The 16,300-nt window shown below is 38.9% G+C and overlaps 1 long non-coding RNA gene across 2 annotated transcripts; it reads left to right on the top strand.

The window, feature by feature from the left end:
- The first annotated feature begins 70 nt into the window (after window positions 1-70).
- Window positions 71-15,488, top strand: LOC127568538 (uncharacterized). Of its 2 annotated transcripts, none has more exons than XR_007956022.1 (3): window positions 71-337; window positions 2,295-2,367; window positions 14,242-15,488. It is a non-coding gene; the product is annotated as an uncharacterized LOC127568538 (long non-coding RNA). The 2 variants fall into 2 exon arrangements; XR_007956023.1 differs by lacking the exon at window positions 14,242-15,488 and adding an exon at window positions 4,265-5,305.
- The last annotated feature ends 812 nt before the right edge of the window (window positions 15,489-16,300 follow it).

The raw sequence follows: 16,300 nt of genomic DNA on the forward strand, positions 1-16,300 counted from the left end.
AGGCTGCGGGTCATTGCCAGCTACATGTATTTCCGTTTCCTGCTAGCATTCTCCTCCCCATAAACTCAAACAAAAACTCCACTATGTAATTAACAGAATCAGACCACCCACCGACACAGGCTCCCCTGCTCCGGCAGAGCGAGTCTTAACACTTGCTGTACCGAAGCTGAGCCGAATTTAACTGTCAATGATCAGGCTTAAACACCCAAATCCTTAACTTGTTTTAAATTTGTTGGAATGTAAGCACTTCTAGTTTCTGGGATCTTCTTTTTCCCTTTCTTAAAATCTTGGTGTCATGATTGAGGAAGACTGAGAATTCATGATCTGGAGATGTGAAGTAAGAATTATAATTTTTGCCCTGTGTATTGTGTATGAATTCTTCTAAGGCAGGGTCTTAGGGTCAACGATGATTTGTTTCCACTCCAGTGCTGTGGGTTGTGAGATGGTTGATGAGTCCTGCGTACGTCCACAGACTGCCACAGATGGGCAGAAGGTGGTTGACAGGGTGGGTAGTTGCACCAAGAGATCCCATGCTCTTTCTATTACTTTTGCTTTTATTCATTCAAGGGACGTGGGCTTCTCAGACTGAGCCAGCATTTAATTGCCCATCCCTAAATGCCCTTGAGAATGTGATTGTGAGCTGTGGGTATAGCCACAATATATTTCCAAGTCAGGATGGTGTGTGGCTTGGAGGGCAACTTCCAGGTGGTGGGTGCTTTTGCCCTCATCCTTCTAGCTGGGAGAGGTCGTGGGTTTAGAAGGTGCTCTCTCAGGAATCTTGGTGAGTTTCTGCAGTGCACCCTGTAGGTGGTACAAACTACTGCTACTATGCGTCAGGGGTGGAGTGAGTGAATAGTTGTGGATGGCGTGCCTGTCAAGCGGGCTGCTATATCCTGTATGGTGTTGAGGTTCTTGAGTACTGTTGATACTTTCCTCATCCAGGCAAGTGGAGAAAATTAGATCACACTCCTGACTTGAGCCTCGTAGGGGGTGGGGAGTTAGGAGGTGAGTTACTTGCCACAGGATTCCTAGCCTCTGATCTGCTCTTATGGAGAGAGAGTAATAGAGTAATACGGCATGGAATAGCAACATTGTGTATAGGGCTACTCTAGTTCAGTTTCTGGTAACCCCCAGGATATTGATAATGGGGGATCCAGTGATGGTAATGCTCCTGAATGTCAGGGGATGATAGCTGGATTTTCGCTTGTTGGATATCGTCATTGCCTGGGACCTGTGTGGCAGAAAGTTACTTGGCTCCTATCAGCCCAGGCCTGGATATTATCCAGGTCTTGTGTTGCTGCATTTAGATGTGGAGTGCTTCATTATCTGTGGAGTCGCAAATGGTGCTGAACATTGTGCAATCTTCAGTGAACACCCCTACTTCTGACCTTGCATTGATGAAGCAGCTGAAGATGGTTGGGCCTAGGACACTAGCCTGAGGAACTTCTGTGGCTGAGATGATTGACCTCCAGCTACCACAACCATCTTCCATTGTGCTAGGTATGATTCCAACCAGCAGAGTGTTTTCCCCTTGATTGGCCTCCTTGCCCTCCCATAAAAAAAAAGCTCAAGGTGTTCAGTGCCTTCTCAACTGCTTCTTCATTTTGAGTGGTCACTGCCAGGGATTCACATGTTGTTGAGATGTTAATTCTCTCAAAGAGGCATTGAGAACATCCTTGAAGCATTTTCACTGTCAGAGATTTCTTGCTGTGATGCTCAGAGAGCTTGTTTCAAGAGTCTAAAGTCAGGCATGGGGACAGTGTGGCCTGGCAGAATGAAATTAGAGTCTTGATGCTGGGGACGTCAGCCTTATTTGCTTCTTCTCCTGCTGATGTTTCTTCTCCTGCCAAAGGATTTGGAGAATTTTATGGGCACAGTATTGGTGGTACCTCCCCAGTGCTTTGAGGTACCTGCTGTAGATATTCAATGTTTCTGAAACAAACAGGAAGGCAGGGATCACTGCTATCTGGTAGAACATTAGAGTGCCAAGTGAACCTTTTCTCAGATGGGCAAAGTCTTTGATGGCATACTGAAGGTGATGGTGAATTTTCTCATTAATATCAGCCTTTGCTGAGGGGTGGCTCCTGACTTATGGAAAGTGATCCATTTTTTCCAGGGTTTCAAGATGGATTTTTATTGTCAGGGTTGGTGTTATACAGCAGGGGGCCAGTTGGTTGGAAACCTTTTGTCTTGCAGATGTTTAGTGTAAAACCATTTCTTTGCTACAGTTCAGTGAATGAGTTACTGAGGATTTAAGGTTTGGCTTCTAACTGTGCATTGTCTCTGTACTACAGGTTGATGGCTTTTGGTTCCAAGCAGAGGCGAAGAAGGTTGAACAGTTTTGCATTGGTCAATATGCGTCTTGTTGTAAGTAAGGTGCAATGTTGCAATAAGGAAGGTTAAGAAGAGGATTAAAGCAATGTCATGATGCACTATATGGATATATATGCAAACACGCACAAATTATACAGCATTTGATGCAAATGGAGTATTATTCTTATACCCAATACATTTTATACAGACACAGAAACTATGTATGCACGTGAGCTGGAATGTAAATCCAAAGGTTTAGGCACACTAGCTCCTTTTATTAAACGTTCCTATTACACTATAAACAACAAGTCTGTTGTTAACTCATCTGATTCACAGCATTCCTCAACTGTTCTATCCTTTATAGCATTTGCAGCTAATAATGCTTCGAATATTTTAAATATATATTTATTTCAGCCAGTTCAAACAAGGCATTGGATTTAACAAGGCACTGGATTTAACATGGCATTGGAATTGGGAATGACCATCAGTTAAACAGGTGACAGTCACTCTCCAGAACTTCACTAAGAATGATCTTCTAGTTATTCACACTGACATCACAAATGAGCACAATCCTCATCTCACACTATGTTAACACATGCACTTTTAAAACAGTGACCACTGGTAGACAAGCTGGAGCAACAGCAAGAGTTGATTTTCTTCTCCTGATCGACCATTATGCTCAGATCAGAGGTGGCATTACAGCTAACTCAGCACAGATTAGGAACCGAAGTTAGGATTTACTGCTCTGTATGGCTCAGTTCAATATTAGTTAACTCATTAATTTCAGCAACTAAGTAATCAACAAAAATGTTAACTGCAATCAAAAACAAATAATTCATTCATTTTGTTAAATTCCAAAATCTTAATTTCATCTTAATAATTAACCATCATATCACACATCTCACAATTAACTATTGTGCTGTTTAATCATTGCAAAAAAAGTTAGAAGACTTATTGTAAGATAATACCCTCCCACAAATGTTGCTTCAATGACTAATTACTAAAAGTACCACCTATGCTTTGCATTGGAAAGTTCAATCAACTGTTTGCTAGATTTGGAAATATTGTAACAAACTAGCATTTATAAGTTTATTATGTGTTGATTTTATATAAATATCTGAATATAAAATTATAAGTAGAGATTTCTACCTTGCTTTAGAAAAAGTCTTCATCAATAAGCAAGATATTGCAGACATCAAAACAAGTAACAAAGTGCAGAAACAATATACAAAAGTAATTCCTTTCCCTATTTGTGATCTGGTCACCTTCCCCATTTTATGTCACTGGCAGCTAAATTTCACTATAACCTTCTGATTGATATATGATGCTGTGTCTTAAAGGTAAATATTACATTTAGCAGCATTTCCATTCTCAAGTCAGCACCACCCAGTACAGTTATCCAGTAGTCCCTGATAACAGCCATTATCTGGGTCACCCAAAACTGCATCAAAGTTCATTGGGTTTCATTCCATAGCTGCTTATATACTCCCTGAGGCAAAAGAAAGATTTATGTGCTGTTGTGTGAAGAGCTGAAAGGACTTCAGAGACTATCACTGGAAACCACCAATGGGACCACAAGGTTGCAAGCAGGAAATTGTCCTGCCCAGCCCTTTGTGTCCCCTGGGTAGTAACCTGCAACAGAAAGATTCCTTTGGGGGATGTCTGTCAAAATTGCTATTGGCACTATGTAATCACAGAACTTTATATTGGCTTTTATTTGTTGTTCCACTAAATGTGGGATTGTGAGTAGGTGTATTTCATTACCAGATGGACTAAAGATGCATTATTGCCTGACTGGGAGATTTTGGGTGGGTTTTGTTAACACTCCCCTTTTACACTACTTGCTCAAAATGTTCTAGTTCGCCATGTAACAGTGACAGCTATTTCAACTGTACCCGAATGACCTGTGGTGTGTTTTCCTGTAACACTATTTCATTTCTGACATCCCCAGATGAAGGTTTACAAGCCACTGCTGCCTGATTTTCATATGAAGTGCAATTCATCAAGGACTTTCAACACTGCCCCTCACAGAAGTTGTTCCTCTGTATGCTGACGTTTGATTCAAAACTAGCAGTATTTTTTTTAATTGGCACATTGCTTTCCTGATCCTCAAAGTATCTTCTGTGTCATATATATTGTTTAATCGAATGCGCCAAATCCATAAGTAATAAGTGAGCAAAGTGGGTTATTTTGGTTTATTTAATGAACACTTTGAATTAACATGATTAATTTAAGCAACTGTCTGTTGCTGGAGCTACAGCAGTAACAACAGTTATTTTTAATTAAAATTGTCTGGTCACTGAACATTCTGTGGTACACCCTTTCCTGCAGGTTTAGCTAAAGGGGACAATCCCTTTTGGTTCATTGGAAAAGAGAAAATAAAAGCAATAACTCAGATGGAGATGGAGTGTAAAATTTGCATCTGATCTCCGCAGGGATGTTGCCTGGTTTATCAGTCCAGGAGGCAGGATTACAATCAGACCATAATACCACAAAAGTGACCATGTGTCCAAATCCCTTTGCAGAAAGAAGCACCTCTACAATGAGTGAATACGATTCTTCTCACATAAAGGTGATTCTGTGTGCCAGGTCCACAACTTAAAAATCTCCAAAAAATAAACAATTTTAAATTGATTCTCAAAGGCCTGTAAAACTTTTTCTTACATGATTGGTTTTAGCTACTTGTTATCTTAAGAATAGAATCCACTTTTAACTATCGTATTTAAATCATGACTGCCAATAATTCCAAACTTTTGCATGGGTTTTCTCACTTTGTATTGAGCATAATGGTTAGTATAATGCTTTACAGCACCAGAGACCCGGGTTCAAATCTGGCCACTGTCTGTAAGGAGTTTGTACGTTCTCCCCGTGTCTGTGTGGGTTTCCTCTGGGTGCTCCGGTTTCCTCCCACATTCCAAAGACATACAGGTTAGGAAGTTATGGGCATGCTATGTTGGCACCGGAAGTGTGGCGAAACTTGCAGGCTGCCCCCCAAAATCACTACGCAAAAGATGTATCTCACTGTGTGTTTCAATGTACATGTGACTAATAAAGATCTTATCTTATCTAATAGCTACATAAATTGTTTGGCTAGGAGAGCAGATCTGAAGCTAGATATTCTGCAGCAAATGAGTCACCTCCTGACACACCAAAGCCTTTCCAACATTTATGAGGCACAGCTCGGAAGTGTGATGGGATACTCTCTAATTGCCTAAACGAGTATAACTCCAACAACACTCATAAAGCTTGACACCAAACAGGACAAAGCAGTCTGTGTGAATGACATCCCATCCATCATCCAAAATATTCAATCACACTTCACCACTGCACCGTGGCTGCAGTGTGTGCCATCTTCAGAATTCTGCACAGTTATCTGCCAAGCCATGACCTCTACCACCAAGAAGGACAAGGGCTTTAGGTCAAGTGAGAGCAGCACATTACCATCCAACTCACACACCATCCCAGCCTGGAAATATATTGCTATTTCTTTATTGTCACCAGATCTAAATCCTGGAACTTTGTCCCCAACAGCACTCTGGCAGTAACTTCACCAAAAGAAATGCAACTCTTTAAGAAGATGGCTCACCATCACCTTCTCAAAGGCAATTAAGGAAGGAAAGTAAATGTTGGTCTTGCCAGCAATACTCAGGTCTTGAATGAATAAGTTTTAAAAATGATTGCTAAATCAGTTAATGGTGTGAAGAGGGCTGCACAGAATGCTAACCAGCATTTTTTTTTAAAAAGTAGATAGTGTGATGCTAAAATAGCCATTGGACAAATATATGATGAAGATCCTGAACTTTACTCGTTCACGCTAACTTTGCAAAATAGGCTGAGCTTCAGATTATGGATTTACTCAGTTCTAAGTCACCCTTTAAATTACTGATGAGGTGGTGTCGCCGATCGTGCAAGTTGCCAGGGAAAGTGATCACTCCCTTCAGATTACACTCTATACACTGTGATTTTTTTTGTTCCCATGAAAGAGAGGACTTTCAGTCAAGAAAAACAGGTGCTCAGAGTCAGCATCAGTCACTTTCAAACTAGGTGTAGGATGAGCTATAAGCATATGCCAAAGTTTTGTCTGCACTTCAGCTATATGGTAGGTTGAATTCTACCAGGGGAACTGGTGACATAACAAGTTAAGAGTAGCATTGACCAGATTCCAGCAAGTGTCAACCAGCTACACATCAATCATTTGCCTGTGCTTAGTTCTGTAGCAGGAACTCTGATTGAACATAATCAGTTCAGTCCTCGATGCAATGAACTAAATGTCACATTGAGGCTGTTGTTCTTACAATTGACACCGATGTAGTTTTCAGAAGTAAATTGTTTTTCACCACTGGGTGTCATCATGTTCAAAGCATCCTAGTTTTCAAAAATTTGAGCAATTTAAAGTTATATTAGTGACCATGAAATGTGGAAATACCAAAGTCCTCACTAAATATCTTAAAGCATTAACTAAGATTACAACTTGGGTCATTTTTACTTGGAACATACCTAGCCACAATATAAAAATTTAATGATCTGCAAATAGGTTATTAAAATAATCCCTAAGAGTGTAATTCATAACAGCTATTACAAATGTTGAGCATAAAATGCTTTAACTAGCATTATAGAAACTTTATAGTTGGACTCCTTTCATCTTTTATTCTTTATTCTTCATAACATCCCTAGTTCCTTTTAACTTTCTTTCTCTTTCCATATTTTCAAAAATATTTATCAATGTTTCTTGTCATAGAGGACTTTGGTCTAGTCCTAGTGACTTCAAATGTAGGGAAGTGTTTTTTTGATATAAAGTATTTATAATTTTAATATAAATGGACATAAGAAATGAATCTTCCAAGCAGATTCAAACCATAAGTTCATGTGGTAGACCTCAGTCATATACTAGGCTTTCAAAATCTCAGCCAGGTCAATAGTGGTATTACTGCACTAAGGTAAGGTGCTTTGCACAGAAGAGACAAAGTCTTAAGGGAAAGACAGCCCCATTCATATTTAGCCCAGTCAAAGTGAGAGAAGTTATCAAGTGATAGAAGACAATAAAGTACATCACCTGCCCCATTTTCTCATTAATGCAGATACAGAATTGCATGATTAAATGTTAACATGTTATTCTACTATGCAAATTTTATCAGCATTCTAAAATTTCTCGCTCTATATATGTTTTATGGGACTGCATTACTCACAAATTCACATTCTATTGAAATACTTACTGAACCAATTAATCAATCTTTCTGTTCATGACCCGACGACATAAATAGAAGAAACAGATGTTTGTGCGTGCAAAAAAAAATGGCTATTGATGGCTCTGACATCAACACCAAGGCCTGCCTGTGCCTTTTCTTTCTGCAATCAGGCTTTGATTTCTGTTCAACGCAGTCCAAAGTTTATGTGTATGAGTATCACATAAACCAGGATAATAACAGAGGCACACACTGAGCAAATTGTGTGTTAGCAACAGGAACCCCAGGGGAAAGGCAGCTGTCACAGCCTACAGCTTGGGTGGTCCATTCAGTTGTGTTTATGGTCCCAGCCAATGAGATTGCGATGCTTGTTCTGGGGAATTGAATCTGATTTACAAGTGCTTTAGGCCATTATGGGAAATCAAGCTGCAAATCTGGGATTTCTGGAGGCGTTCAGCTCACCCCCTGAGCTCCACATTTTACTTAAATTAGCCAATTTGAAGTGATTGAACTGCATACGAATGCAACTGTATCTCTTTCTTTTGTCACATTGGAGCACATAGATTGAGGTTTTAACCCTTTCAGGAAAGCAACACTTTTGTGACTGAAGAAACTATATTAGAAGAACAAAATAGTAATTTGACACTTCATGCATAACGTGGGATAGGCTTCATAATTTTCTTTTTAATATATCAATGTCTTCTCAGTTTTCCTGGCAGTAATAACAATAACTTCCATTATGTTGTGTTTTCAATGTAGTAAAATATCCCAAGGTGTTTCACAACAGTGTTATCAAATAATAATTGAAAATGAACTGCTTAAGAAGGTGTTACAGTAGACATCAAAAGCTGCATAAAAAGGGTAGGTTTTAAGGAAGATATTAAATGAAGATAAAGAGGTGTAGAGAAGGACTTCGAGAGCTCAAGGACCCAGCTTAAGGCTAATGGAGTGATTAAATTTTGGAATAATCAAGGGAATGCTACAAGTACAGATATAGACCTGGAATAGATCACTGAGATAGAGAGCAGAGCCTAGCTACCCAACCTGACTTTGAGTTGACCTGACTATATGGCTTGGTTTCAGTCAGGTTGTTCTGTGCTTTGCTTTATCCATGTTAGGATTTGCTTAATATTACCGGCAAGTGAATAGTATGTTTAAATTGTTACATTTATGTCAATGATTGAGTCAGGTCAGGCTGAATTTGGATTAAATGATAAGCCTTTGTGCTTGGGTTGGGATCATGTTGGCCTTGGTTCACCAGGTTTTAATTTTATACCCTGTAATACAGAGGGGAAAGGGTATCTTATTGAAACATATACAATTCTTATAGGATTTGACAGGGTAGATGCTCAGAAAATGTTTCCCATTGGAGGAATGTACACAATAAGTGGGCATAGTTTCAGAACAAGGGGTTGCCCATTTATGACAGAGATAAGCAAGATTAAGTTTAAGGCTGAAATAGACCGATCTTGGTCTATAGGGGAGTTAAAGGTTATGGGGAACTGGCAGGAGAGATTGGAACGTAGCCAAGATCAGATCAGCTGCGATCTTATTGAATGACAGAATAGGCTTGAGAGACTGTATAACCTACCCTTACTCCTATTTCATACATTCTTATGCAGTTGACCTGAATTCTGGGTAGTCCAATTTGGGAGTGCCAAACACTGGGTTCAATTCTGACCTTGTTTGCTGTCTGCGTGGAGTTTGCACGTACTCCCTGTGACAGTGTGAGCTTCCTCTGAGTGTTCCAGTTTTCTTCCACATCCCAAAGATCTGCAGGTTGGTAGGTTAATTGGCTACTGTAAATTGCCCTGAGCATCTAGGTAGTTTGTAGTCTGGGGGGAGTTGATAAGGATGAGAGAAGAATAAAAATGGGATTACTGTAAATTGGTGGTTGATAGCGTGGACTTGGTGGGCCAAAGGGCTTGCTTCTGTATGGTACCTCTCTATGACTCTATGTGTAGCATTCCTATTTCTGTAATATTCAGAGCCACAAACCTACTTCAGGCAAAGGACCTGGAAACCATTACGCTGACCTTTACCAGTATTGTGGGTATCCCCCCCTCCAAATATGAAATGTGTGTACTTAAGCCACATGCTATATAGGATACCTAGATTCCCTTTCCCTTTTCTCTAAATTCCCAAGTTGTGTCTGAGAAGAGAGGACAGACAACAATGAACGAATGAATGACCAGCTGCTCTACACTAATAGAGGGGCTCCCTGGATTATGGAAGACCTGACTTATGGAAATCCAATTTCACGCAAATTCTCCCAAAACCGTTCAAAGAGTTTGTCAAGATAGCAAAGTTAGTTACACAAATGCAAACCAGTATTCATTAACAACTGGACACAGTATACATTCCATTAGTTTAATTATGGGTAGTGTTGGTGTGAACATAGAAGATGCTCAATGGAATAAAAGAATGATAGGAAATGTATGCAGAGCAATACAATATGGGTAGTTATATAGCCTAATGAATGGATACTGTACAACAATATGGGGAAGTTTTATTCTGATAATAGTTTCCAGTTCCAAATCCAATTTAATATGATTTTTGTGAAACATGGTTTTGTGGGCTTGTAGAAATCTACTGCATTAATATCAATAACAAATCTTTTTTTAATGCATTAAAGAACAGGTTGACAGTAGCTGTATACACCCAGGGACATTTTACATCATTAAACATAGTATAAAATACAGCATTTCTGTAGGATTGAGATAAACCAAAACTCTGCTGTCCACATCCCATATCGCACCAAAGTCCCTCTTGCCGAACACTTCTGCACTCACTGACCTGCACTGACTTAAGGAAAAATCAGTTTATGGTGAGTTCTCAGGAACAGAACCCTAACGTAACCCGGGGACTGCCTGTATATAGCTGTACTGTCAAAGGTGAAGAGTACCTTTTTATGATTTTGGCAGTAATTTAGTCCAGATAAGGCTGCAGCCAACAGCCATTAAGATTTCTTGCAAAGCAGGCCCTCCAACTGCACATCATCATACTGCCTCCTATTTATGTCTTTCCAGTTCAGTGCTTATTTCTGTGCTGCACTTACTTATGGACAACTACCGATTAACAAGAACAGACAGGCTTGTGGCTTTGAAAATGTTTTGGTGTTCCACCTTTGCCAGAATGTTCCACACTTGTACGACACATACACAGTGTTATAGGCACGGCTGTTTTAATGTTTACAGTATTTCAGTAAGGACTCATATGATGGAAATTGAGCATGAGATGGAATGGGGAGCACCAACTGGGAACATTATCAGGGTAAAAGTTTTATGGAGATCAACACTTGTTACTTTTGTATCATTTTGGAGATAAGGTGCTTTCTCTGTCACTTTGCTCCAGGAAGCTGCTAAAGACTTCATAATTAACATGTTCATTAAACTGAGATACCTCATATCAATGCTGTAAATAATCATGTACTAAAATCATACAGATTAACATCTCATTCTGCCGTTGGCATTTCCATCTGAAAACATGAAATCACTAATATACTAATGATAAAAAGCTCTTCTTTACCACAGCCTCTTTCAACACTTTCACTTCTGCGATCTGTTATTTCACATCTCATAATAACAACAATTGTATTTACATAGTGCCTTTATCAACATATTACAAAGCAACTCACAGGAGGAGGTTAAAAAAAGAGTTAAGTTTATAGAGTATTTGAAAAGTGGAAACAAGGGTAGAGAAATAAAGAGGCTTAGATAAAGAATTTCAGAGCATAGGAGCCAGCCACTGCTGTCAATGATAAACCGATTAAAATCAATGACGTGCAAGAATCTAGAAGAATTATGCATTTTAACATGTAGGACCAGAAACCACTTATACCAAAATATACAAGAGTGATGGGTGAAGGGGATGTTATGAGTAAGGATGAGGGCAGCAGAATTTTAATTGCACTCATCTTTATAGAGAGTGGGAGGGCAGTCTGAGAGTAAGGGAGTGGTCAAGCCTAGAGATAAAAGTCTACACATTGTGGTTTTTAGCAGGAAGTGAATTGAGGCAGAGCCAAAGTTGTGTGATGTCATGGAGGTGGTAGTAGATGCTCTTAGTGATGTAGAATATTCATGGTCAGAAGCAAAGTTTTAGGTCCAATAGGATGCTAAGGTCACAAATTATTTGGTTCAGCCTCAGACAGTTACAATGGAGAGGAATGGTGGCTAAGACAATGCACAAATTTTTCACCAAGTTTCGTGACAGATCTGCTGGTGCACATGTCATTACTGAACAATTCCTGATTGGAGGGTGTAGTGCAGCCTTCTGCTCAGCAAAGCAGCTTGCTGGAGGACCTCTTTGCTACACAGTTGGAGTCCTCACAGAACCTCATGGAAGAATGTGAATTTGCACAGGTACTCCACTTCCTACTCCAGGATATAACGCACTGAACCTGAACCAGGTTATCCCAGCACAAGTACAGTGGGCAAATTGAAATTACTGAGAGTAGCTGCTGGTAAGTTAAGATCTTTGTTGGGTTTTAAGGAGCTCATTTAAGTCTGTATATGTTTAGTTTTACCCCTTTAACAGTTCATTTTTTAAAATAATTTAACTTTTTTAACATTATTTTTAATTTCTGGCAGGTTGTGATTGACGTTCACATACTTTAATTTGAATGGCAGGTTTGAGAGCCAGTGAACTGGCTTGAGGGTGAGGGTGTTCCAGTGTCTCATTGCTTTCAGTGCTAGTCTTGTCACTGCAATAAGAGATGTATTGTGCTGCTCTGCACCTTGCTGATGTACTTGGAGCTGGGGCTGCCAAGGAAGACCACAGCCTGAACCTGCTGGAAGAGACTAGTAACCTTGGGGCAGCTAATCTGCCCCAATGCATTTCGTTTTCCTAACATTTAGTTCAAAGAACTATCTGCTCATCCAATACTGGTACTCACAATGACACTTTCAAATTCCCAATAAGTTAGCCTATGGCTCATCATTCACTAGGATCCTTCTGTAACCACAAAGCAATTGAATCACGCCCTTGCCTCCTCCATCACTGACATCTTTGCTGTCTCTCAGTCTGTTCGATCACCTTGGTATTGCCCTCACTTTCAGTCCCTTTTATTCAAACAATATAGATTGAATATCTATAGTTGATGATCAGTGTTGCAATTCATTGTCAGATCTGTTTGGGGTGTATAAAGTCCTATTGGATACTGCTCTTGTCTTCCAAACCACTATTTCAGAAACGTCTTGGAATTCTAAGGTACTATCCTCCACAACTCCACCCCATTCTCTCCATTTCTCACCTAGCATTTGTTACATCTACACTGGACTATTGCAATGCCCTTCTGGCTAACGACCTCCATAAATTTTGGAATATCCAATATCTGAAGCCTACACCCTAACTCACAGAAATTACTGTTCACATACCATCCCTATGTTCACTAATCTACTTTGGCAGCACCTCAACTTTAAAATTCTCATCTCTGCTTTCATATCACATCATTCCCTCACCTCTCCTTATCTTTGTAAATGTTTCCAGTTCCGTGACCCCTAGCTCCTTCACTAGGAATGTTGTACATCCACAATTTTAACCCCTCCGCCATTGTTGTCTATCCTATAGCTGCCTTGAGCATTAGCAATCAAGTTTTCTCCTTAGATTTTACTATACTGCTATTTCTCCAGTGTTAAGATGCTTCTTGAAAGACAGCTCCATGACCAAGCTGTCACCAGTCTTGTGGTCTGGTGTCAAACAGAGTTTGATAACATTCCTTGGAACATTTTACCACATTATTGTGCTACAAATACAAGAAGCTTTGTGTTCCTCACGCTTATCTGTTTAAATAGTATACTTACAACTCAGAATCAGAAATAGCTTTCTGAATCAATGCTCGCTATTGGCCTCAGCTGCTCGCTTCACACTCCATAGATACTGGCTCTAGCGCAAGTGCTACTAGGCTGCCCTAGAGAGTAGTACAAGTGAGTAGTTGTGGGTGGCAAAGTGGCTGTAGGCAACGGATGTAGATTACTTAATCATCAATTGAGAATTTCCCAAGTAACCGGTTTGCATGCTTCTAATTTTTCTCTGTCACTTTAAACAGACCCAGGCGTTTAAAAGGTCACAAGCCAGGCTTTGCTGAGTTCCTTCCCAGACAGTATCTAAAGCATGTAAATGATTATGCTGACTAGCACAGTAACTCATGTAATTGATCACCCAAATGTATGTTGTTCAAGTATCGTTCGTTAGTCACAAAATCTCAGAACATAAGAAACCATTTTGCTTAGCACTGACCCCTACTGGAATTATGAATTATTGCCTTATATGCATCATGAGTTTTATAACTTAATGTAAATAAATTTGTATTAAAAATCAAAATTAAAGCGCAACATTAGCATTAACTTAATAGTGATGAATACATCCCTACCCACATTGAATCAAAAATTTATTCTTCCTTGGTTTATTGCCAAAAACATTGAATTTCAGTTCCTGTACGAGTTGGATTTGGCCATTTAGATTCCCACCATCTGCCCCACAGACCCAATCCCCTTGGTACATTTAGAGTGGCATTCTGTTCATGAAAAGATGCTTATCTAATTTACTTTTATCTGGATAGGGAGTGAAGCCTAGAAAAATGTACTATTTTCATCACAATATTCCCCATGCATCTTGTACATCTCAACATATATTTGGCATTTAGAATTTGCCGATCAATTTTCACAAATGTGGAGCTTCTTTGACAAAATTTATGTAACTAATTTCTCTCTAATATTTATTTTGTTTCCTCCTTTTTTCTTTACAGATTTCCCTCATGGCAAATGTAATTACCCTGAATGAGCAAACATTTGACAATGCCAGAGTTCTGGTGATAGAATTATGGTTTAGAATGAAGTAAGGGGATATCCTCCCCCCAATTTTTGAGAGGAATTTGTAGAATCATATAAGAAAATGTACATGCTCCTATTTTATTGTAAAACCTCCCAGAATGTAAGTATGCTGCATCACCAGAAGCACCTGTGGATTGATTGAAAATCTCTCATCTCCTATGTTTGCAATGATTCTAAGCAAAAGAAGAGCATTGGATAGTTTCAGCCCAATTCTAAGTAAATATGGATCTATGTTACACAAGATTCCCATTACATCAGTCTCATCCTTGTGAAGTACTAGGATGCTGGTGCAGAAAATCAAATCACTTGAATGCTTGAGGGAGAATGCTGAGTTGAGCTTGTGGTTGGAGCAGAATACAACAAAAACTTGGAATTAAATGGTACCTTACACATAGATAAATATCCCATAAAAGAGAGTTATACTCTGAACTTGCAAACACAACAACTGTGCAACCACTGCTGGCTTTAATGAATAGAAAATTCTCATTTCCTTTTTGAAAACTGTTCTGATAACATCAAAATCTCATTAAGAATAGTACATTCATGATTTTATTGATAAAGCCTTTGAGAGTTATCATTAAAGGAACTAGAAATCTAGAGAAAAAAACTGCAGCACACTACCTGTCTTGGTTTATTGCTCTTTGAAAATAAATCTCCACTCATTATGTTAATTTGTTTTTTAACCATACCAGCCAAGGTTTTGTAAATTGCTGTTAATATTGATGGATGCAATAAATTATCTGTTGATAGCTATGACTCATAAACTTTGGTTGCGGAAAATAATGCACCAAATAGAAAATGGTATTGTTTCTTTAATATAAGGTACAGCAACATCTATTCAAACTACTTGTCCTTTGTCACTCTGCACTTAACCATTATCCCATCAACTTGCACATATGCTGATATCCTTTCTGTGCTCTTTCTTAACAGCAGTGTTTAATTAACTGTATAGCACATTACTTTAGAAGCTGTGTTTATGCCAAAAGTACCTCTGTTATTTTAATGATATGTATGCACAGAAATATGAAATTGCAAAAGATTACTTTGTTAGTCTAATATTAAAAATGCTTGCCTTTTCTTCTATATATGGTACCTTCTGACCAAAAGGTATACCATTCCAGCAGTCATTTTTGCATTATAGGATTCATTTATTACAAAACAAATTTATAATTCCATTTAATGAAAAATAAATCTTCACCTTGTACGTACACATTGATTATCTTCTTAGTAAAATACACATTTCTGGATTTAATTGTTTTCTAAGGATATTGCAGAGCCTTTGATGGATAAATATTATATTTCTAGAAACATTATTTAAATGATTGGTTATGAGTTAAGCTTCTGATAAATGGTGATCCCAAGATGTTGATGTGAGACCTTGGCAATAGTGATAACATTGAAGGTTAAGGGGAGAAGCCTGGTGTTTCTCTTCTTCAAGATGGCCATTACCTAGACTTATGTGGCATGAATATTACCCAGGACTTGACAGCCTAAGTCTGGATATTCTCCAGGTCCTGCTCTAAATTGCTGTTAGCTGTTTTATTAACAGATGAACTGTGAATAAAGGTGAACACCATGGAATCATAAGTGAACAGTTCTTTTATAATGAGGAGTAGATCATTGATGAAGCAGCTGGAAATGACTTAATCAAGGAGTCTTCTCCAAGGAATTTGTAAAATGACAACAGGGGAGTGTATTGAAGTACTTAGACAATTGCAACCACCTTTCTTTGCAATAAGTATAATTTCAACTACAGGCATGTTTTCCACTTGACATGGATAGCCTTTTGAAGATATTTTGGTGTCATGTGTAGTCTAATAGTATCTCCATGTTGTGGGTAATTACTTTAACCTCCCCTTTGCTTTCGGTTCTTTTAGCCATTCCTGAATCAAGATGAATCTGAATGAGTCTTGGTGAGCACTTTATTATGAAGAGGTATCTCCTAATTTTCCTTGCATCACTTTAGTGGTGGTT

This window comes from Pristis pectinata, chromosome 3, assembly GCF_009764475.1.
Source record: "Pristis pectinata isolate sPriPec2 chromosome 3, sPriPec2.1.pri, whole genome shotgun sequence".
In the NCBI taxonomy this organism is placed as follows: Eukaryota; Metazoa; Chordata; class Chondrichthyes; order Rhinopristiformes; family Pristidae; genus Pristis; species Pristis pectinata.